This window comes from Balaenoptera borealis (assembly GCF_965194805.1).
Source record: "Balaenoptera borealis genome assembly, chromosome: 8".
Taxonomy (NCBI): domain Eukaryota; kingdom Metazoa; phylum Chordata; class Mammalia; order Artiodactyla; family Balaenopteridae; genus Balaenoptera; species Balaenoptera borealis.
Genome location: NC_138865.1, coordinates 78070353 through 78093312, shown reverse-complemented (window position 1 = coordinate 78093312; position 22960 = coordinate 78070353). Strand labels below are relative to the sequence as shown.

At 37.6% G+C, this 22960-nt stretch overlaps 1 long non-coding RNA gene across 1 annotated transcript; it reads right to left on the bottom strand.

The window, feature by feature from the left end:
- Positions 1-4015: 4015 nt before the first annotated feature.
- On the bottom strand, positions 4016-22304 carry LOC309633147. The gene is made up of 2 exons (XR_014247346.1): positions 19562-22304; positions 4016-19221 (listed from the first exon to the last, which is right to left on the bottom strand). It is a non-coding gene; the product is annotated as an uncharacterized lncRNA (long non-coding RNA).
- Positions 22305-22960: the final 656 nt, after the last annotated feature.

The following is a 22960-nucleotide window of genomic DNA, read 5'->3' as shown; positions in this document are numbered from 1 at the left end:
GAAAGCCCAGAGATAAACCCACGCACATATGGTCACCTTATCTTCAATAAAGGAGGCAAGAATATACAGTGGAGAAAAGACAGCCTCTTCAATAAGTGGTGTTGAGAAAACTGGACAGCTACATGTAAAAGAATGAAATTAGAACACTCCCTAACACCATACACAAAAATAAACTCAAAATGGATTAAAGACCTAAATGTAAGGCCAGACACTATAAAACTTTTAGAGGAAAACATAGGCAGAACACTCTATGACATACATCACAGCAAGATCCTTTTTGACCCAGCTCCTAGAGAAATGGAAATAAAAACAAAAATAAACAAATGGGACCTAATGAAACTTAAAAGCTTTTGCACAGCAAAGGAAACCATAAACAAGACGAAAAGACAACCCTCAGAACGGGAGAAAATATTTGCAAACGAAGCAACTGACAAAGGATTAATCTCCAAAATTTACAAGCAGCTCATGCAGCTCAATATCAAAAAAACAAACAACCCAATCCAAAAATGGGCAGAAGACCTAAATAGACATTTCTCCAAAGAAGATATACAGATTGCCAACAAACACATTAAAGAATGCTCAACATCATTAATCATTAGAGAAATGCAAATCAAAACTACAATGAGATATTATCTCACACCGGTCAGAATGGCCATCATCAAAAAATCTACAAACAATAAATGCTGGAGAGGGTATGGAGAAAAGGGAACCCTCTTGCACTGTTGGTGGGAATGTAAATTGATACAGCCACTATGGAGAACAGTATGGAGGTTCCTTAAAAAACTAAAAATAGAACTACCATATGACCCAGCAATCCCACTACTGGGCATATACCCTGAGAAAACCATAATTCAAAAAGAGTCATGTACCACAATGTTCATTGCAGCTCTATTTACAATAGCCAGGACATGGAAGCAACCTAAGTGTCCACTGACAGATGAATGGATAAAGAAGATGTGGCATATATACAATGGAATATTACTCAGCCATAGAAAGAAATGAAACTGAGTTATTTGTAGTGAGGTGGATGGACCTAGAGTCTGTCATAGAGAGTGAAGTAAGTCAGAAAGAGAAAAACAAATACTGTATGCTAACACATATATATGGAATCTAAAAAAAAAAAAAAAAAGAAAGAAAATGGTCATGAAGAACCTAGGGGCAAGACAGGAATAAAGACACAGACCTACTAGAGAATAGACTTGAGGACACGGGGAGGGGGAAGGGTAAGCTGGGACAAAGTGAGAGAGTGGCATGGACATACATACACTACCAAATGTAAAATAGCTAGCTAGTGGGAAGCAACCGCATAGCACAGGGAGATCAGCTCGGTGCTTTGTGACCACCTAGCGCGGTGGGATAGGGAGGGTGGGAGGGAGGGAGATGAAAGAGGGAAGAGATATAGGGATATATGTATATGTATAACTGATCCACTTTGTTATAAAGCAGAAACTAACACACCATTGTAAAGCAATTATACTCCAATAAAGATGTTAAAAAAATACATCTCTCATTTTCTTATTCACTTATTTATGTATGTAAGCATAGCAGTTGCTGACTGTTTCAAACATCACTCAGGTTTATAGGCATTCATTTCCATGGAGACAGGTAACTGTCAGGGAGGGGCCTGTGCAGCAAATGAGGGTATACAAAGACAAACCTCCCTCCTACACAGTGGCTGACCTCACCTGGGTGTATCCATGGCCCTTAGCTCCTACCCCACTAACCTCTGTGCTACGATATCTCCAGCCAACTCCTCTAAGGCACATGTTGATATAATGTGTGTCTAGTTTGCTTTTTCCTTCACAGGTGGAAGAGACTGTAACCAGAACACAAGAGCTTTACTGACTGATTAACTTACCTAAAGGTTAGGTAAGATGTATTCATTCATTTTAAAACATGTAATTATTGAAGTCTTGCTATGTGCCGAACACTGTGCTAGACTCTGGGGACACAATAATGAGTGACAGGTAAGTATCTAAGGAGGAAGGACCCCAAGCCAGCCTTAGAAGGTAGGAAAAGCTTTCCAGAGAAACTGCTGTCAACACTGAAACCTGAGAGATGAACAAACATTAGCTGGACTCTGGAACTGCTGGGGAAGAGAGAGGGAAGAAGAAAGGAGGGGAGGGAGGGAGGCGAAGGAGAGCACAACTGCTGCTCCTGCAGAAAGGACAGCAGTGCAAAGGCCTGGGAGGGGGAGAGAGAGAGAAGGGGAGGAGGAGGGAGCATGGTTCTTTGGGGGAACTGTGGTTGTTTTTAAGGCTGCAGCACTGAGCACAAGGTGGGGAGTAGTGAGAGCAGACTAGGGTGGCAAGCAAGGCCCAGCTCACAAAGGGCCTTGTGAGCCAATTAAGGGATCTGAGCGTCATCATGACAGTAATGGAGGGACACAGAAAAGACTTAAAAGAGGAGTGACATGACCAGGTTTGCATTTGAGAAAGGACACCCTAGCTGCAGCATAGGGACTACATGGGACACAGGTAGACTAGAAGCAGGGAGACAAGTAACGATGCTTGCTGTGGTCAATAGGGTGAACGGAAATGGTGTCCAGAACTAAATTAATTACCACAGGAGTTGAGAAGTAGGTGTTTTAAACACTATTTATTAGGAAGAATGGTGATTGATGATTGATGGATGGTGTTACTGACCAAATGTTTGTGTTCCCCCCAAAATTCCTATGTTGAAGCCCTAATTCTCGGTGTGCCTAGATTTGGAGATAGAGCCTCTAAGGAAGTAATTAAGGTTAAAAGAGGTCATAAGGATGACCTGATCTGATGAAATTAGTCTTTCTAAGAAGAGTCACCAGAGAGAGCTTTCTCTGCCTCCCTCTGTCTCTCTCTGTGTGTCTGTCTGTCTCTCTCTTTCTCTCCCCTATGTGAGCATACAGTGAGAAGGCAGACATGTGCAAGCCAGGAAAAGAGTTCTCACCAGAAACCAAATTTGCCAGCACCTTGATCTTGGACTTCCCAGCCTAAAACATTTTGAGAAAATAAATTTCTGTTGTTTAAGCCCCCCAGAACCTAACAGAATACTGTGGTATTTTGTTATAGCAGCCTAAGCAGACTAATACAGATGGGAATTCAGGGAAGGGAAGGAGTCCAATGGAACATCCAGGGCTCTAGCTTGGTCACTGGATGGCTTGGGGTACCAGCCACTGATAGAGAAGCATAGGACAAACAGGCTTATGGAGAAGGATGATGAGTTCAGTTCTGTGCAGATAGAGTTTGAGAGATTACAGGATATGCTTATGGAGATGTCCAGTGAGCAGATACATAAATCTGGAACTCAGGAGAAAAAAGCTCTACCAGAGATACAGATTTGAGACTAATCAGCATAAAGGTAATAATCAAAGCCTTGAAAATAAATGAGATTTCTCAGGAAGAATATGAGAATGAATGAAAAGAAAAAAAAAAGTTAGGACATAAGTCAAAAGATCACCACTATTTAAGCAGTGGGAAAAGGAAAAAGAAGAGCTCTTAAGAAAGATTAAAAGAGAAAGGACAAATCCAAGAAACCATAGTGGACAAAGCAAAGGGGGAGGGAGATATCAAGAAGGAGGGCATGAGCAATAGTGCCAGATGTTAATGGGAGATTAAGTAAGGCAAGGGCAGAGAAGGGATCCAAGAGTTAAGCAGCAAGGAGGATGCTGATGACTTCGAAAAGAGAATCTTCAGAGCAGTGGAGGGGGCAGCACCTGGGGTGCAGAGTTAAGGGCTGAATATGCACAATAAACTCTAAGAGAAATGGAGGGAAAACAACGTGAGAAATAAGAGCAATGCATATTTGCAAATTTTTTTACCCTTGAGTTGTAATTTTTTTAATAGATGTAAATAGTAGGACAGAATTCATTACTAGAGGCATAAAGAGATACTTTATTCATGCCATGCTATTTTTTAAATTAGGCGACTTGGCAGGTTAGAAATGAAGTCATATTTCAACCTCATGTGGAACTAGACTGGCATATTTTGTTCAGATTAGGTTTTTTGTTTGTTTGTTTTTATAAGGAAGTTTTTAATTATTATTTATTTATTTACTTTTGGCTCTGTTGGGTCTTCGTTTCTGTGCGAGGGCTTTCTCTAGTTGCAGCAAGCGGGGGCCACTCTTCATCGCGGTGTGCGGGCCTCTCACTATCGCGGCCTCTCTTGTTGCGGAACACAGGCTCCAGACGCGCAGGGTCAGTAGTTGTGGCTCACAGGCCTAATTGCTCCGCGGCATGTGGGATCTTCCCAGACCAGGGCTCGAACCCGTGTCCCCTGCATTGGCAGGCAGATTCCCAACCACTGCGCCACCAGGGAAGCCCAGATTAGGTTTTAATAGAAACGAAGCCTCATGAATCTCTGAACTTTCAAAACTGTTACTTCTGTTTATTTCTGAAGTGGCTTGAGAGCAACTATAAATGTGTTCTGAAGCCAGGCAAATTCCAGGAAATTTATCTCTGTGTATTGTAATGTTGGTTGTCATTATTGTTATTTGGAGATAATAATATTCTGTACATCATCAAATGATCTTATTGACCCAGAACCTTACTAAACTATGGTTGAGATAGAAATCTCTGAGTCTAGGAAGAAACTCACCCCATCCCTCTCCCTCATCTTTTCTCTCCTTCTGTCCCTCATCCAAATGTGAAGAGCCCTAAATCAGCAGCTAGCAAGATCACAGCTACTGTCATTTTGAGGTGACTCTGTTTACCTGTGCATTTTAATTCCTCTGAAAGAAGTCCTTTCCTGCTCTTAAATCATCAGATGAAATGAGGATTTTGTCACTCTCCTCCTCCCTCTAAATTCTAGAACATGGTCCATCTCAGACCCACTACCTTCACGCTTTCCCTCTGATTCTCTTCTGTCCAACTCCAGGCAGATGTTATCCAGTCTTTATGCAGGACACTTTTGTCTTTGCAAGGTCTTGATTTCAAAAATACAAGTTAAAATCAGCTCTGTGTCAGCCCATCCCCATGGCATGAAGGTGAATTTCATAACATATCAAGCTGACACAGAGGTACAAAATCTATGGGGGGGAGAGGCAGGGTAGGGAGGAATATTAGTTTATTTCTCAAAATATTATCTTGCCACCTAAACAAATAAAAGAAGAAAGAAGGAAAGAATAGGGAAAAAGCAGTTGGATATAATATGAAAACCTAAAGCACCCATCAATCAACACCATAATCACTGGGAACAATTTTGGTATATATCTTTTCAGTTCATTATCTATTTATATGTACATGTATATATTTTTACTATTCCTAACTTTTGCTACCTATAGCTTGCAACCTGCTTTTTTAAATTTAATCATTCATCTCTCTCTTGCACAACAATATTATTTAATTCTGGAAATCCCTGCAAAGTGAGCGAACAGTAATTTTTATATTTTCATTAATTTTAATGGGGAAAATTATGATACATTTCATCCCAACCTATAATACCCAGTTTTCACACTGCTAACTGAAAAATGAAAACAAGTTATATAAGCAATAGACAACAATATATGAAATTATATGAATATGGTTTGTTCATTGGCTGAAATATAATAAAGATTTATTATTCTCACAAAATAAGGAAGAGTCTTGATAGTAGGTACTGACTGGGTACTGCTTGAGGGAGTCACTCTTTCAGAAGATGAATTCTCCATGTACCATTTTCTTTACCAGATTTTCAAACTTTTTGGTATTCATGGTCATTATTTTGCACTGAAATGGGACCTAGATATAAGTTATAACACTGAAAACCATTTTTCAGGCAAAATAAAGGCTAAATCTGCCAGTCCTTAGTAACATATGGAAAGGGCACACAGAGATACTATATCTTTATTGCACTTGATTAGTGAACATGTAAAAAGCAATCATTTTGGAATCCCCAAATATGGTGCCCAATTCACTGTTTCATATTGTATTATTCGATTAGAAACTATTGTGTTCAGAAAATTGGTGAGTGTTCATTAGCCTAAAATCATAATGTTTATTATAGCATATTTATTTAGTATTGCTCGGGTGAAAAACAAATACTTTTTTTAAAGAGTTGTCTGAAAAATGTTAAATATGTTAAAACTGTTAAATAAATATGTTAAAAAATATTAAAGCAGTTAAATAGGCAAAAAAGAATTAAATGAACATCTTATGAAGTAAATCTATATATGAAAATATCATTTCATGCCAATAAACATTAGTCTATTGCAGTATTTTAAATGGCTGAAAAAATTAATTATGTACATTTACCATAACTTATTTAAACAATTCCCAATTGTTGGAAATTTAGTGAATTTTTTTTTGGATTTCATTGTTATAAACAACACAATTGCTGAACATTCTTGTTGTTAAGTCTCCTAGGAGGTTTTTCATGTGCAAGAAGTATCTCTGACCTGGAGCTAGATCTTAATTCTTCTGATTCCAAGTTAATATTTTTTTCTCTATGCCAAAATGGGGAGATTTAAGCCACATTAGATTTGCTATACACAGATTCTGCACAAATACCGAAACAAATATGCAGATCCCCGTGAACACACACATAGAAGTTTATATTGATTGCCCAATCCAATTGAATGCAATTCTCACTCCAAAGTACTCGACTGACAGTTTATTAAATAATATGCTTTTTGAGACATACAGTCAAGAAAAAATGCAGTTCTTGCCTAACTTACATTGTCCTAATGACTTGGATTGGGAATCCCTTCTGACTCAATGTCTGTGGGCCAGAGCCTCTTTAAGAGTTTTCCAGCTTTCCTTACTTAACCAAGTAGGGGGAAAACTGTGTTGTGCTCACACACACACCAAAAAACTGCCTGGCTCTAATTCTTCTGCCTTTATCTTTGTCTCTTTATTGACTCACAAAGGTAATTAACATGGAAAAACTCTGGTGAACCATATGGCAACAGTGCTCAGCACTAATCATGTTACACACACACACACACACACACACACACACACACACACACACACACACGTTACCTGGGTAACTGCACACAGAGGCGGAAATGAACCTGGTGACAAATGTAACTGAAGCAAGACTCCATGGCCTTTGAAAGGTATAATCTAGTACGAATAGGAAAGAAAACTGAATGTGTTTTCATATACAGAGAAATAAATGGCCTCAAATCCTATTTCCAATTCAGATGTAACATTTTCCTGATGAAGCACAGGTCCTGGCCAAGCAGAATACTGTGTCATAAACAAGTTTTCTATAGATGCCACCAATCTATTTCAAATTAAACACCTTCCTTTAGCTTCTCTCTCCAGTAGTTCACGTAAAATACACAGCATATTAATACAATTTATCCCTCTTGTTCAAGAAGGATAGAGCAAGGTTTACATCAATTCTGTCAAGAGAGTACAGAACTGGTGAGGTGAATTGATTTCCCATTTACTGTCTCTGGAGTTGATTTCCTTGAAAATGAGATGTGTTTGGATTTAACCTTCATAAATAGCAAATCAATGACCATTTCACTTTCCTTCATTCTCTTATAAGGAGGCAGCCTAGGGCTCCCCAGACATAGAAGCGGAAATGCCAAAGAGGTGCTACTGCTGCTTAAGGGACCGCTGGAGTTTGTAGTTTGCACAATCCCACAACCCTCACAGCGATCACCAGCAGCTTCCAGCAGCCATCTGCTATTGTGCAAGCCAAAAACAGAAAATGTATCTTCTCCTCTCACTTCTGAACTCTCACAAATGCCTCTCAATGACAGAACCTAAGAGGAAGCCAGTTGGCAAAGGAGCCTGGGAAATGTAGTTTGTAGATTCCCAGATGCTACAGTACAGAACCAAGTATGCAAGAGGAAGTGTCCGGCTTAGGGACAACAGATAAGTAAGTGGCACACTTCTAAAGTAAAAAACAGAAGCGGAAAAACAAAATAGAATTAAGGAGTTCAGAGGAGACAAAATACAGGGAACAGGAACCAAAACAACAATTATTAAAGTAATAATTAACAACTTCAAAAAAATAAGAGAATGTATAACCTTCATACAACAGAACTCTTAAAATAAGGGAATTTTCAAAAAGAAAATGGAAGAGTTCTTGAAAAATTAAAACCGTCATAACCAAAATCAAAAATAAAATTCAAAAGAAGGCTGGGAAGGTTGTCAAAAAATTTCCCATTAAGTTTTTTTCTTTTTTAATACTGATAGAAAGTAAAGACAGGAAAATTAGAGTATATTTTGAGGAGTTTGTCATCTGAATAATAGAAATTCCAGAAAAAGAGAATATCAACAAAAAATAGTGAAGGGGAAACTATAAAGGATATAATAGAAGAAATTTTCTCAGAACTGAAGAAAATAAATCTACAGTTTGAAAAGGCCCATGAAGTACCCCAAAATACCAAAACACTTCATCATAAAATTTAGCATACCAGGAATAAAAAGATCATAAAAGTTTAAATAGAAAAAAAGGAGGATACATCAAAGATTCAGGAATAAGAATATCATCAGACGTCTAACAAGCAAAAATAAAGGGGGAGGGGGGCAGAGAAAATGTCATCAAAATTCTGAGGAAGCAATTCTTTCCAAATTAGAATTCTTTCCCATCTACATTATCAAACAAAAAATAAAATAAAAACTTTTTAGAATATAAGGTACTCCTCAGATAATATATCTCTCAAGAATTGTTTCCCAGAAAGCTATTATAGTGTAAATTCCAGTCAAAAAAAAAGAAACAAACCAAGAAGCCACAAGATCCAGAAAGCAAGGAGTTAAACAAGGAGAGAGGTGAAGGGAATTTGGAAGAGAGTGGTTCCTGGATGGCAGCTCTTCCAACCAACCCAGACTGGAGCAGTAGGATGAAAGGCTCCAAAAGAGTTGTTTCCATGGTGGGGGCACAAAGCTAACAGATTATCTGATGACTGTGGCTATGCAAAAAAGACATTTACCATTCTGACAGAACGTTTGGGGAAGAAGTAATGATAGGCACATATGAAAAAACACAGCAATTATAAACTTCAGGGAAAAGAAAACTGTAAGGAACTATAATCATATACTTTATGATGATTTGTGAACAATATTTACATGATCAAAATAATGTAAATAGTGAATACTGATTTCACTAAAAATGTATAATATGACTGTATTAGGAAGATGGGAGCAGAAGCTTAGATGGGGTTGATGGGAGCATGTGTTAAGGGAGTACAAGAGAGAGAAAACCTCAACTTCTCTAGTAGAAAATCGGTAGAATATATTTAAAACTGAAAAACTAAGGAATATCATTTAAGCATGAGGATCCATTTTACCAATAATAAAACAAATTTTTTTAAGTTGTAACTTGCCACAGGTTATACTCATAGTAATGATGGTGGCAGAATTCCATTCTAAGTCTGTTACGTAAAATCTGTGCTTTTAACCCCTCTGCATGCTGATTCTGCCTCTTTGGCAATGTCATCTTTTATATCTCTAGTGTTTAAGTTCTAAATGCTACTCCACAAGATGTGCATTTCTAACACCACAAAGTCTCAAATAGCATCATATTAGGGATATTACTCAGAAATTAATTGCAGAGAAGAATTGTACCAAACCATTTGTGAGTATAATATGCTAACAACAAAAAGTAGCACATCCTTTGACCCACATTCTCTGAGAATTAACTGTAATACTAAGATCTTATAATTTTAGGAAATCATTTTAAAATAGATTCTCATTGAACAGTATGCAGCTTCCTTAAGAAACTAAAAATAGAGCTACCATGTGATCCAGCAATCCCACTCTTGGGCATATATATGGAGAAAAACATGGTTCAAAAGGATACATGCACCCCAGGGGCTTCCCTGGTGGTGCATTGGTTAAGAATCTGCCTGCCAATGCAGGGGACACGGGTTCGAGCCCTGGTCCGGGAAGATCCCACATGCCGCAGAGCAAGTAGGCCCATGTGCCACCACTACTGAGCCTGCGCACTAGAGCCCGTGAGCCACAACTACTGAGCCTGTGTGTTGCAACTACTGAAGCCCACGCGCCCGAGAGCCCATGCTCTACAACAAGCAAAGCCACCTCAATGAGAGGCCCGCATGCCACAACTAGAGAAAGCCTGCATGCAGCAATGAAGACCCAACACAGCCAAAAATAAAATAAATAAATTTATTTTTTTAAAAATGATCAAAAAAAAAAGGATACATGCACCCCAATGTTCATTGCAGCACTATTTACAATAGCCAAGATATGGATGCAACCTAAATGTCCAATGACAGAGGAATGGATAAAGATGTGGTACATACATAAAATGGAATATTACTCAGCCATTAAAAAGAATGAAATAATGCCATTTGCAGCAGCATAGATGGACCTGGAGATTATCATACCAAGTGATGTCAGACAGAGAAACACAAATATCATGATATTGCTTTATGAGGAATCTAAAAAAAAATGATACAAATGAACTTATTTACAAAACAGAAACAGACTCACAGACTTAGAGAATGAACTTATGGTTACCAAGAGGGAAGGGTGGAGGGGAAGGATTGATCAGGAGTTTGGGATTGACATGTACACACTGCTATATTTAAAATAGATAACCAACAAGGACCTACTGTATAGCACAGGGAACTCTGCTCAATATGCTGTAATAACCTAAATGGGAAAAGAATATGAAGAAGAATAGATATGTATATGTATAACTGAATCAGTTTGCTGTACTCCTGAAGCTAACACAACATTGTTAATCAACTATACTCCAATATAAAATAAAAATTTTTAAAAATAGATTCTCATTCCTGACCTCTTAAAAATAAATAATCACTGTTAACTTTATATTAATGATTCAATCCACTGCTTTTAAAGTCTCATAAAAATGCCCTTTTTCAGGCATTTTGAGGCTACTTTGGAGGAACTGTAAAGTAAATGGCAGGTCTGAAGTAGTTCTTTGCCAGCTATAATTAGAATCACCTGGTGAGTTTTTTAAACCACTGATCCCTAAGTCCCGCTAGAGACTGATTAAAAATCAGAATCTCTGAGTGTTTTAAGAGCATCCCAGGTAAATTTGTAACGTAAAGCCAGTGTTGAAAATCAGAGTCTAGAACAGTGATTCTCAAAATGTTGTTCCCAGATAAACAGCACCAACATCTCATGGAAACTCGTCAGAAACGTGCATTCTCACCCCTGACTCACACCTATTGAATCAGATACTCTGGGAGTGGGGGCCAGCAATCTGTTTCAACAACCCCCCCCCCAAGGTGAGCCTGGTGCACACCTGTATTTATTCCCTGGGGCTGCTAGGAAAGCAGTGGCTTAAAACAACAGAAATTTATTTCCTCACAGTTCTGGCGGTGTCAGCAGGACTGCCCTCCCTCCGAAGGCTCCTGCTCCTTGCCTCTTCCAGCTTCTGCTGGCTGTTGACATTCCTTGTGGCTGCATCTCTCCAATCCCTGCTTCCCTCTCCGCACGGCCTTCTCCCCTGTGTGCCTGGGTCTTTTCTCTGCCTCTTATGAGGACACCCATCATTGGATTTAGGATCCACCTGGAGATCTTTCACTTAACTACACCTGCAAAGACACCTATTCCCCTCACATTCACAGGTTCTGGGAACACATCCTTTAAGGAGACCACCCTTCAGCCCACTTCAACACTCAAATTTGTTTAAAATTTGTTTTAAAAATTCCACATCAAAGGATACTCCCCTTCATTTCACATGAACCTTCCACTCTCTTTTCCTTTTCTCCTCTACATAGTCTTGCTCAATCCCTTCTCTTCATTTATCTGTTTGATTGTTATGTTTTTCTATTTATTTTCCACTATTTAACTGGTTTCTCTTTCCTCATATTCCCTGAGGAAAAATCTTTCCATTATTCTGAATCCTTTTCCTTATAGTTTTATTCATACTGGAAACTTTGCAGATTTTAGCAGAAAATGCAGGGTAGCCCCCAAATAAAGCTGCCTTTCTCAGACTAAATATCAGAAATCAGATTGCACATAAAGTGTGATCAAAGCTGATTTTAGAATTAATACTACAGATATCAAATTCTGGATATAATTTTTTAGGAATTCTGATTTTTAATCATTGCAACTAGTGCCCTCTAGTGGCCAATGTCAGAATTTATAATAAAAACTAAACATTTTAATCCTTTTTCTTGCTCACTGATTAAACATATACTGAGCATCTAATATACACTGCAGATGTCTATGTGATATATCTAGACAAATAAACTCTGTATCCTGTTCAACTTTTTCCCAGAGTTGGCTTAGCACTTGGGGTTTGGCTGACTGGATATACTGCATTTCTGATGAAGCAGAGCATTTACAGGGACACAAAAGATCTAAGTTTCAGTTTGCTGACGTGGCACCCCAGGCAGTTGCAGCTCCATCTTGGGTGCAGAAATTTACTTCACTAATTGCAATACAAATCAGAAATCCTGGGTGTGATTTAATGAATCATGAATACTGATATGGAAATTTGAACTCCCTGACATTAACCTATAATATAATTATTACACACCTTTTTTTCCTTTTAAAACTAGCAGTGATGGCTAGTTTTCAAGATAGCTAGCCAAGCATACACATTTCTCTCTCCTTCCTTCCCAATCACACTGAAATAATTAAAGAAATATAAACATGAGAATAAATCTGTAGAGTTGAATAATGGGAAAGGTGACATCAGACCAAAAGAAACTGCAATTTTGACAAAATGTACAGGGTAAGCATATAGGTGAGTTACTGGAACAATCAGTGGTTTTTATCTCTAAAAGATACAAGTCCTTTATACAGTTACTATTTGATCAAATTTGTGACTTATCTTGAACAAAGGGATCAGAGCTTAGACAGTTTGTCTTGTAGTCATGGTTTGGTACAAGTTTATCTGTTTTGCAAATTATGGTACAGTTTTGCAAGGTGTGGTTTCTGTTTCATTTCTCACTACTCAGAACCTCTTTGTGCTTCCCTCAGTGATCTCAGATACAATCCAGAGAGCTGATATGGTAAGTGAGCACTGTAACACTGTAGAGTGATTATGCTTACTTTCTGGGTGATTCCAAAATTCCTTATCTGTTTACGAACCATCATAATCCTTAGACTAAAAAGAGGCAACTGAGTCTGAAAAACTAAATGTTTAACACACTCAATTAACACAAATTTACTTTTTCATGTTAACTGAGATCCAAACAGTGGGATTGCATTAACAATTTAGCTCAAAAGTTGAAAGCAGGGCTGTGGAGTCAGGCAGATCTTGACTCAGTTCACATCTCCCTAGCTTATTAGTTATAGGATCTTGGGCAAATATCCGGATGGGAAGCAGGTTAAAGAATCATCAGACCCATCCAGCAGAATTCGGGAGAGAAGCAACTCTTCCCAACAATTGCAGTATGTGCCACTGAGGAGTAGTTACTGGAAGAACCATCCTACAGAACCTCCATGTTTGTGTGAAGGTGAAAAGTCTAAAGGTGCCATAAAAATAAATGCAAAAGGAGATATACAGAAATAGATCATGAAAAGACATGACATTTATTGGTTGGGGGGCACAGGAAAGTTGATGCACAAGCCACAGTATTTTAAAGCAGAAGAAAAGGAGATGAGTCTGGGAGGAAACTTGAACTTAGTGGCATTTATGCAATATCTACAAAACTCTGCCTTGGGCATGCAGGCCTAGGTAAGAGCAAGTCTTGGCACACTGATGGGAGCGCTTGTACCATTAGGTTGGGAAACAGCTTTAGTGACTAAGGGTGAGGCTATCATAACACTGAAAATCCCCATCTACACATAGATCATTCTTACAGGAAAACTGTCTTATCTTTATAAGAAGAATAATTAGACTCTTAACACGAAGTCACCAATGAACTTCTATGTTGCCAACACCAGTTACCACCCTCTGTCTTAATCTTATTATTTCTTTCAGTAGCTTTTCACACAATTAACCTATCCTCTCCTTCCTTTAAATGTTTTTCTCTCTTAGTTTCAATTACTCCACACTCTTCTTGTTTCCTCCTCTCTCTGTCTACTCCTTCCAAGTTAGTTTCCTTTGCTGGCCCTTCTCCTTGACATCACTCTAAAGGTTGGAGGTCCTCAAGCTCCAGAAATGGCAACCATTCTCTTCCCATATAATTAAATACCACCTATACCACCTATACACTGATCACTCCCAAATGTCTATCTTAAGACCAGAACCTCTCCTCAGAGCTCCACCATCATATATCCAACTGCCTGACATCTCTGCTTGTATATTTCACATATCTTATATTCAACATGTAGAAAATACATTATTTGATTCCGTCCCTACCCACACTGCTCTTGTGCTCCCATTGCACCCTGAAATCTGTTGTTCTTTGAGTCTTCCCTATCTCAGTAAATGACGAATCACCATATAACCAGTTCTCCAGTCATATGCTCAAGAGTAATGCTTGACTCCTACTTCTCCCTCAATCCACCATATCCAATCTTCATTAACAAGTTCTGTTGAGTCCACATACAAAATATATCTAGAATTCATCTACTACCTACCATTTCACTGCCAGAACCCTAGTGCAAGCTACCCTGGACATTGCCATGGTCTTCTGAACAGTTCTCCCTATCCCTACCTTGACAACCCTCAATATACTCTTCACACAGCAACCACTGTAGCTCTTTTGAAAAATAATGTTTTTCACACACATGTATTTCCATTTTTCCTCCCTCAAAGGACTCAAGAAGAAAAAGAGTTACAGAATTCTTATTCAACTGTAACAACAGCTTAGGTATCAGACCTTACTCTTTCTAAGAAGCAATGTTTCTGTTCTCATAAATCTTCTTGTCTTACTGTTCTTTTTTATATGTCAGTAAAATGCCTAAGGAATATATCCCCCACCTGCCCAGGGAGTCCACTTTTTGACATGTGTGTTAGCCAAATGAGCTCCATAGTGGTCTTCTTATAAAAGACAGATCAATTCATGTAACTCTTCTGCTTAAAACTTCTCAATGACTTCCCTTTGCATTTAAAAGAAAATCTAACCCTTTACTGGGGCCTATAAGGCCCCCGCAACAGTACTTCTCAAACTATCTATGGTAAAGACTAGTTTCTTTTTTTTTTTTTTAATTTCCAATCCGTCTCTGATAGATACTTTTATAAGATATAATGGAAATGAATTACTAGAAAAAAAAAACCAGAAAAAAGGACAAAAATACAAGTCCAAATTTTTGTTAGATTTTTATAGATATAAAACCACTTGTCAAATCATTTTAAAGATTTTAAGTGCTTTTTTTCATTTTCTGTATTTATCCCTTTGTGGGGCAATTCAAGGATTGGTACTGAACTAGATAATCTGGCTCCTTCCTAACTGTCCAACTTTGTCTTAAGGACTCTCTTTCTCCTTCACTCTCGTCCTGCCTTACTTTCTGTATCTTAAACAGAACATGTTCTTTCCAGCTTTAAGGTACATTCCTTTCCCGGAATCTGAAAGCTTCACCATCCCCCACTCCCGTCTAGAGAGATCCTTCTCATCCCGTCTCATTTTAACTCTATCTTCTCAAATGAGTATTTCAACTGAAGTAACTAGACCTGTTATTCCCTAACACAGCACCTAATCCATCCCTGCATACCACTTATCATAAGTCATGCTATTTGTTTGTTTATATGTTTACTGTTTGTCTCCTAAACTAGACCTCAGTTCAGTAATAGCAAGAACCATATCACCTTTATTCATCACCAATACCAGGCATATATTAGGCACTACATAATTATTTGTTGATTGATTGACTGAATGAATGAATAAATGAGTGAGCTTTTCTGACAAAGCCCACCAATAGCCGTGCTGTCTATCCTTGAATACTGAGCCCTTGGGCCAAGCCAACCTAGTCAAAACAAACTACAAAAGCATACCATTATTCTGTGGGTTTGTTCAACTGTTTATTTAAATTCAAAATACCCTGAAGGATAGTACTAAACCCAAAATAATTATATAATGACGCAACTGTCTGCCATTAACTGACCTTAATAGCGCTTTCGTGCAAAAGAAAAATCATTCTGAGTTTCTTCCATCCTTTTGAGTAACTTCATAAATACTCATTTACTCACTTAGTATTAAGTATGTGGCATTTACACTCCATTCACCCACAGGGGTCAACAATTTAAAGTTAAGACTTAAAATAGCGCAACTAGGGTAGGAGGAGAGACCAAAACTATGATTTTTTTGTTTGTCTCATGGCAGTTTTGTTTCATGATTTTTTAATTTTGTCTTTTATTTGTTGGCTGGTATATAATAACCTGAATATGAAAAATAAGTCAATCAAAACCAAAAATCTTCTCCAAGCATATAAGAATCTTGAAGCCTTTGTAGAGAAAAAGGCTCGATAAGCAGGTGGTGCCCTACCTGACTAACTGGAAAAAAATGAAATTTAATTTAATTTCTCCACTGTTTTCCTGGAGAAATTCAATTAATTTTTATGCATGCAGAAAATATTTTTCAAGATACAACCATCCACATTTGAAACGTTAAATAAGGGATTAGGAGATCCTCAATTTAGAGGGTGGGGGTTAGAGAGAAAGTGTCAGACATAAATTGCAGAAGCCTCAAAGCCAAAGCTAAACAATGAGCATGAGCCAAGAATTAGATTTCAGAATCTCTGACCAAATAACAAAGGAGTTGGAGAACTAGGAAAAGGTGCCTCTTTAGCACTCCCTAGAATGTCTAATTTTCCTTTTTCAGGGTCAAAGGGTCCAGGTAGGGATGACGGAGAGGAGAGGGGTTGCCTCTAGATCCTGAAGAGTCAAACATGCTCACTAACCAGTGTCAACAAAATGAGGCAGATCCCAGCTCTCATTTCCCATAGAAACAATGAAAAACAGGCAGAAACTGTCAGAACCACATTTGTCAGAACTGTAGCAAACAAATAGTGAGTCAAAAAAAAAGGCACTTCAAAATGTTAGGTACGTTTTCTAACTTTACTTGTTCTTGTCTATCCACTGCCTGGCATGGCAGTGGTTTTGGTCTTTAAACAGTGGATACCTATGTTCCCAGAATGGTACACTTGTCCAGGAGGGAGCAGAGCAGATCTTATTCACAAATTGTGTACGTCTGTTCTAAGTCTACAGGACTTAGTCTGGAGTTATGGGACGGACCGATGTAAGGCAATCTTCTCTGTCTTGCCTAACTCAGAAATCAGGCTGGCAAAAGGCATAGCACTGCTCAAAACCACTGTAAGCCAAACAAACAACTCACAGATACCTGGGGCAAAAGATCACAGTCTAAATGTACAATAGACTGCTAAAGGCAAAAGCTAGGGAAAGTGTTTTGGGATATTACGACATTCAAAGCATCTGGGTACACTGGGATTTAGAAAGCTATGCATGCCCAGGACAAGACACATGCAGAGAAAAGACCTTAGAAGACCCTAAGCTTTCACCTGGGGCTGATCCATGGCCAAGTTGAAGGAGGGCCCCAGCACAGAACCAAACTTATAAAACTGTAAGGATTGGCATAGGTGGTTTTTTCCTTTCCCTGTTTTTTGTGGGGTTTTTTTGGCTGGTTTGTGTTATTTTTAGCTCCTAGAATTCAAGGAAATCGGTCAAAACATTAGTTGAACACAACAAAGGAAAAGAGACTTCAGTGACTTCACACAACAAAGAAAGACAGTCTTGGCAATAATATTTTCAAAAATTCACTACATACTACTATAGCCTTCAACAACCAAAAACAAAACAAAACCAAAAACAAACAAAAAATCCCACAAAGCCAACTCTAGGGAAGGAAGCAAATCTGATTTCAAGAGTTACCATGTTATAATATTCAAATATCTGGTTTTCAACCAAAAAAAAAAAACAAAAAACCCCAAAAAACACAAGGCAGGGCTTCCCTGGTGGCGCAGTGGTTGAGAGTCTGCCTGCCAATGCAGGGGACACGGGTTCGAGCCCTGGTCTGGGAAGATCCCACATGCCGCAGAGCAACTGGGCCCGTGAGCCGCAACTACTGAGCCTGCGCGTCTGGAGCCTGTGCTCCGCAACAAGAGTGGCCGCGATAGTGAGAGGCCCGTGCACCGCGATGAAGAGTGGCCCCCGCTTGCCGCAACTAGAGCGAAAGCCCTCGCACAGAAACGAAGACCCAACGCAGCCATAAATAAATAAATAAATAAAAATTAAAAAAAAAAAAAACACAAGGCATACAAAAATAGCAAGGAAAATATAGCCCATTCAAAAGGAACAAAATTGACAGGAAATATCCTTGAGGAAGCCCAAACATCAAACTTACTAGACAAATACTTTAAACAACTATCTGAAGTGTTGTTGCTCAAAGACCTAAATGAAAACACAGACAAAGAACTAAAGGAGGGATTTCCCTCGTGGTCAAGTGCTAAAGAATCCATCCTGCAATGCAGGGGAAGCAGGTTCGATCCCTGGTCAGGGAACTAAGATTCCACATGCTGCGGGGAAACTAGGCCCGCGAGCCACAGCTACTGAGCTCATGCACCTCAACTAGAGAGCCCCGCATGCCGCAAACTACAGAGCTCACATGCTCTGGAGCCTGCACACCACAACTAGAGAAAGAAAACCCACACACCACAACTAGAGAGAAGCCCACACACCACAGCGAAGAGCCCATGAACGGCAACAAAAGATCCCACATGCCACAACGAAGATCCCATGTGCCACAACTAAATACTGACACAGCCAAAATAAATTTAAAAAATAAAAACAAAAAAAAATTTTTAAAAGAACTAAAGGAAATCAGGAAAATGATGAGTGAATAAATTAAGAATATCAATAAAGAGAAAGAAATTATAAAAAGGAGTCAAACAGAAAATCTGGAGCTGAAAAGTAAAATAACTGAAATTTAAAAATTCACTACAGGGATTCAAAAGCAAATGTGAGCAGGCAAAAGAATCAGCAAACTTGAAAGTTTTACAATTGAAATTATTGAGTCTGAGGAGCAGAAAAAGAAAGAGTGAAGAAAAATGAGCAGAGCCTAAGGGACCTGTGGAATGCCATCAAGAAGACCAACATATGCATTACAGGAGCCTGAGAAGAAGACAGAGGGAAAAAGGCAGAAAGAATATTTGAAGAAATAATGGCTGAAACTTCCCAAATTTGAGAAACTCAATCAACTCCAAGTAGACACCCAAAGAAATCCACACTTAGAAACTTATAATCAAATTGTTAAAAGACAAAGAGAGAATCTTGAAATTAGCAGGAGAGAAGTGATGCATCATATACATCAGATCCTTAATAAGCTTAACAACTGATTTCAGAAAACATGCAGGCCAGAGGACAGTGGGATGACAGATCTAAGTGCTGAAAGAAAAAAAAACTGTCAACCATGAATTCTATACCCAACAAAACTGTCCTTCAAAAGTGGTGGGGAGGGGCTTCCCTGGTGGCGCAGTGGTTGAGAATCTGCCTGCCAATGCAGGGGACACGGGTTCGAGCCCTGGTCTGGGAAGATCCCACATGCCGCGGAGCAACTGGACCCATGAGCCACAACTACTGAGCCTGCACGTCTGGAGCCTGTGCTCCGCAACAAGAGAGGCCACGATAGTGAGAGGCCCGCTCACCGCGATGAAGGGTAGCCCCCGCTTGCCGCAACTAGAGAAAAGCCCTCGCACAGAAACGAAGACCCAACACAGCCAAAAATAAATAAATTAATTAATTAATTTAAAAAAAACAAAATGCAAATGAGTTTAAAAAAAAAAAAGTGGTGGGGAAATCAAGACACTACCAGATTAACAACAATAAAGGAGTTCATTACCAGTAGACCTAACCTACAAGAAACACTAAAAAGAATCCTTCAGGTAGAAATGAAAGGACTCTAAACAGTAACTCAAAGCCATATAAAAAAAATTAAAATCTCTAGTAAAGGTAAATATATGGGTAAATGTAAAAGCAAATATTGTAGTTTTATCAAGTTGTATTATATTGAAATTTATAACTACAATTTTTATTTCATACAGGATTAAAGGCAAGTGCTCTAAAATATATAAACTTATGTTACTGGACACACAATGCATAAAGATGTAATTTGTGACAACAACAACATAAGAAGAGGATGGATGGAACTGTATAGAAGCAGTTTGTGTACGCTACTGAAGTTAAGTTCTTATCAATTCAAATTAGATTGTTATAAATTTAGGATGTTAGATGTAATCTCCATGGTAACCTCAAAGAAAATATCTTAAATAAACACACAGAAGGAAATGAGAAGAGAATCAAAACAATCCACTGCAAAAAAGTAAATAAATAAATAAACACAAATGAAGGCAGTAATAGAGGAAATGAAGAACAAAAGAGATGTAAGATATACAGAAAACAAATAACAAAATGACAGAAGTCCTTCCTTATCAGCAATTACTTGAAATGGAAATGGATTAAACTCTCTACGCAAAAGGCAGAGTTAGCATAATGAATGAAAAACTGTGATCCATCTGTATGCTGACTACAGAAGACTCACTTTAAATCCAACGGTACAAATAGATTGAAAATAAATGGATGGGAAAAAACACCCCATGCAAATAGTGACCAAAAGAGAGCTCAGTGCCTATACCAAGATCAGACAAAATAGACTTTAAGTCTGCTAAAAAGAAACAAGGAAGTATATTATATATTGATTAAAAGGGTTACTTCATCAAGAAGATATAACAGTTATAAACATAAATGCAATATAAAACAGAGTCCCAAATATATGAAGCAAATATTGACAAAACTGAAGGGGAAAATAGACAATTCTACAATAACAGTTGGAGACTTTAATATACTTTCAATAATGGGTAGAACATCTAGACAGAAGATCAATAAGGAAATAGAGGATTTGAACAATGCTATAAACCAAGTAGATTTAACAGACATGTATACAACACTCTACCTAACAACAGCAGAATACACATTCTTCTGAAGTGTACATGGAACTTTGCAAAATATCTCTCCAGGCTACAGCATGTGATAAGCCACAAAACAAGTTTTAATAAAGTTTTTAATGGAAATCATATAAAATACCTTTTCTGATTACAATATTGGAATGAAGCTAGAAATCAATAAAAAAGGAAAACTGAAAATTTCACAAATATGTGGAAATTAAACAATGCATTCTTAAATAACCAATGGAACAAAGAAAAAAATCACAAAGGCAATTAGAAAATACTTGTAGACAGATGAAAATGAAACAAAATATACCAAAACTTATGGAATGCAGTGAAGGCAGTGCTTAGTGGGGAATTTCTAGCTGTAAAGAATTACATTAGAAAAGAAAAGATATGTCTAGTCAATAACCTAAATTTATACCTTGAGGAACTAGATAAAGAAGAATAAACTAAACTCAAAGCTAGCAGAAGGAAAGAAATAATAAAAATTAGAGTGGAGAAAAAGTATAGAAAGATAATAGAGAAAATCAACAAAATCAGAAGTTGGCTCTTTGAAAAGATCAACAAAATTGACAAAACTTTAGCTAGACTGACAAAGAAAAAAGAGATGACATAAATAACTAAGATGGAAATGAACGCACAAGATCAACACACAAAAATCAGTATGTTTCTTGAACAATCCAAAAAGTAAATCAAGAAAGAATTCCACTTACAATAGCATCCAAAAGAATAAAACACTTAGCAGGTAAAATAAATCTAACCAAGGAGGTGAGAGACTTGTACACTGAAAACTATAGAACATTGCTGAAAGAAATTAAAGACCTAAATAAATGGGAAGACATCCCAGGTTCATGGGTAGGAAGACTTAAAATTGTTAAGGTGTCAATACTACCCAAATCAAACCACAGATTAATGCAATCCCTATCAAATTCCAATGGCCTTTTTTGCAGAAATGGAAAAGTCAATCCTCAAATTCATATGAAATTTCAATGGACTCCAAGTAGTCAAAAACAGTTTTGAAAAAGAAGAACAAAGTTGGAGCACCCACATGCCCAAATTTCAAAACTTACTACAAAGGTACAGTAATCAAAACAGTGTGGTACTGGCCTAAGGGTAGAATACAGATCAATGGAATAGCACTGGGAGTCCAGAAATAAACCTATACGTGTATGGCCAATAGATTCAAAAATCTATGAAGGAGAGTCGTATCAACGGGGAAAGAACAGGCTTTTCAACAAATGGTGCTGGATCAACTGGATTTCCACACACAAAAGAAATGAAGTTGGACCCCTACCTCACAATATATATAAAAATTAATTTAAAATGGATCAATGATCTAAACATAAGAGCTGAAACTACAAAATTCTTAGAAGAAAACATAGTGGTAAATCTTCATGACCTTGGAATTAGCAACAAAGTTTTAGATATTATACCAAAATTAAAATCATAAGCAGCAAAAGATAAAAATAGATAACTTGGGCTTCATCAATATTAAAAACTTTTGTGTATACCTGAAACTAACACAATTTTGTAAATCAACTATATTTCAAAAAAAAAAAAAACTTTTGTGCATCAAATTATCATTATCATGAAAGTAAAAAGGCAAATTACATTATCATGAAAGTAAAAAGGCAAATTACAGCATGGGATAAAATATTTGCCAGTCACATGTATGTAAGGTTTTAATATCCAGAATATATAAAGAACTCCTAAAAGTCAATAAAAAAAGACAAACAACCCAATTTTTAAATGGACAAAGTACTTGAATAGACATTTCTCCAAAGAAGTATACAAATGGCCAAGAAGCACATGAAAATATGTACAACATCCTCAGTCATTAGGGAAATACAAATTAAAACCACAATGTGATACCACTTCACACCTACTAGGACATCTATAAAAAATGGAAAATATAAAAAATGGAAAATAACTGTTGGTGAGGACAGGAGAAATTAGAACTCTCATACATTGCTGGTGGGGATATAAAACAGTACAACTGCTGTGGAAAAGATTTTGGTAGTTCCTTTAAAAAGCTAAATATAGAATGACCATATGACCCAGCATTCCTTTCCCAAGTATAATATCCAAAAGAATTTAAAATAAGGACTCATATGGATACTTGTATGGCAATATTCACTACAGCACTATTCACAATAGTCAAAAGATGTAAACAATACAAGTGTCCATCCATCAACAGATGAATGAAAAAACAAAATGTAGTATATCCACACAATGGAAGAGTACTCACCCATTAAACAG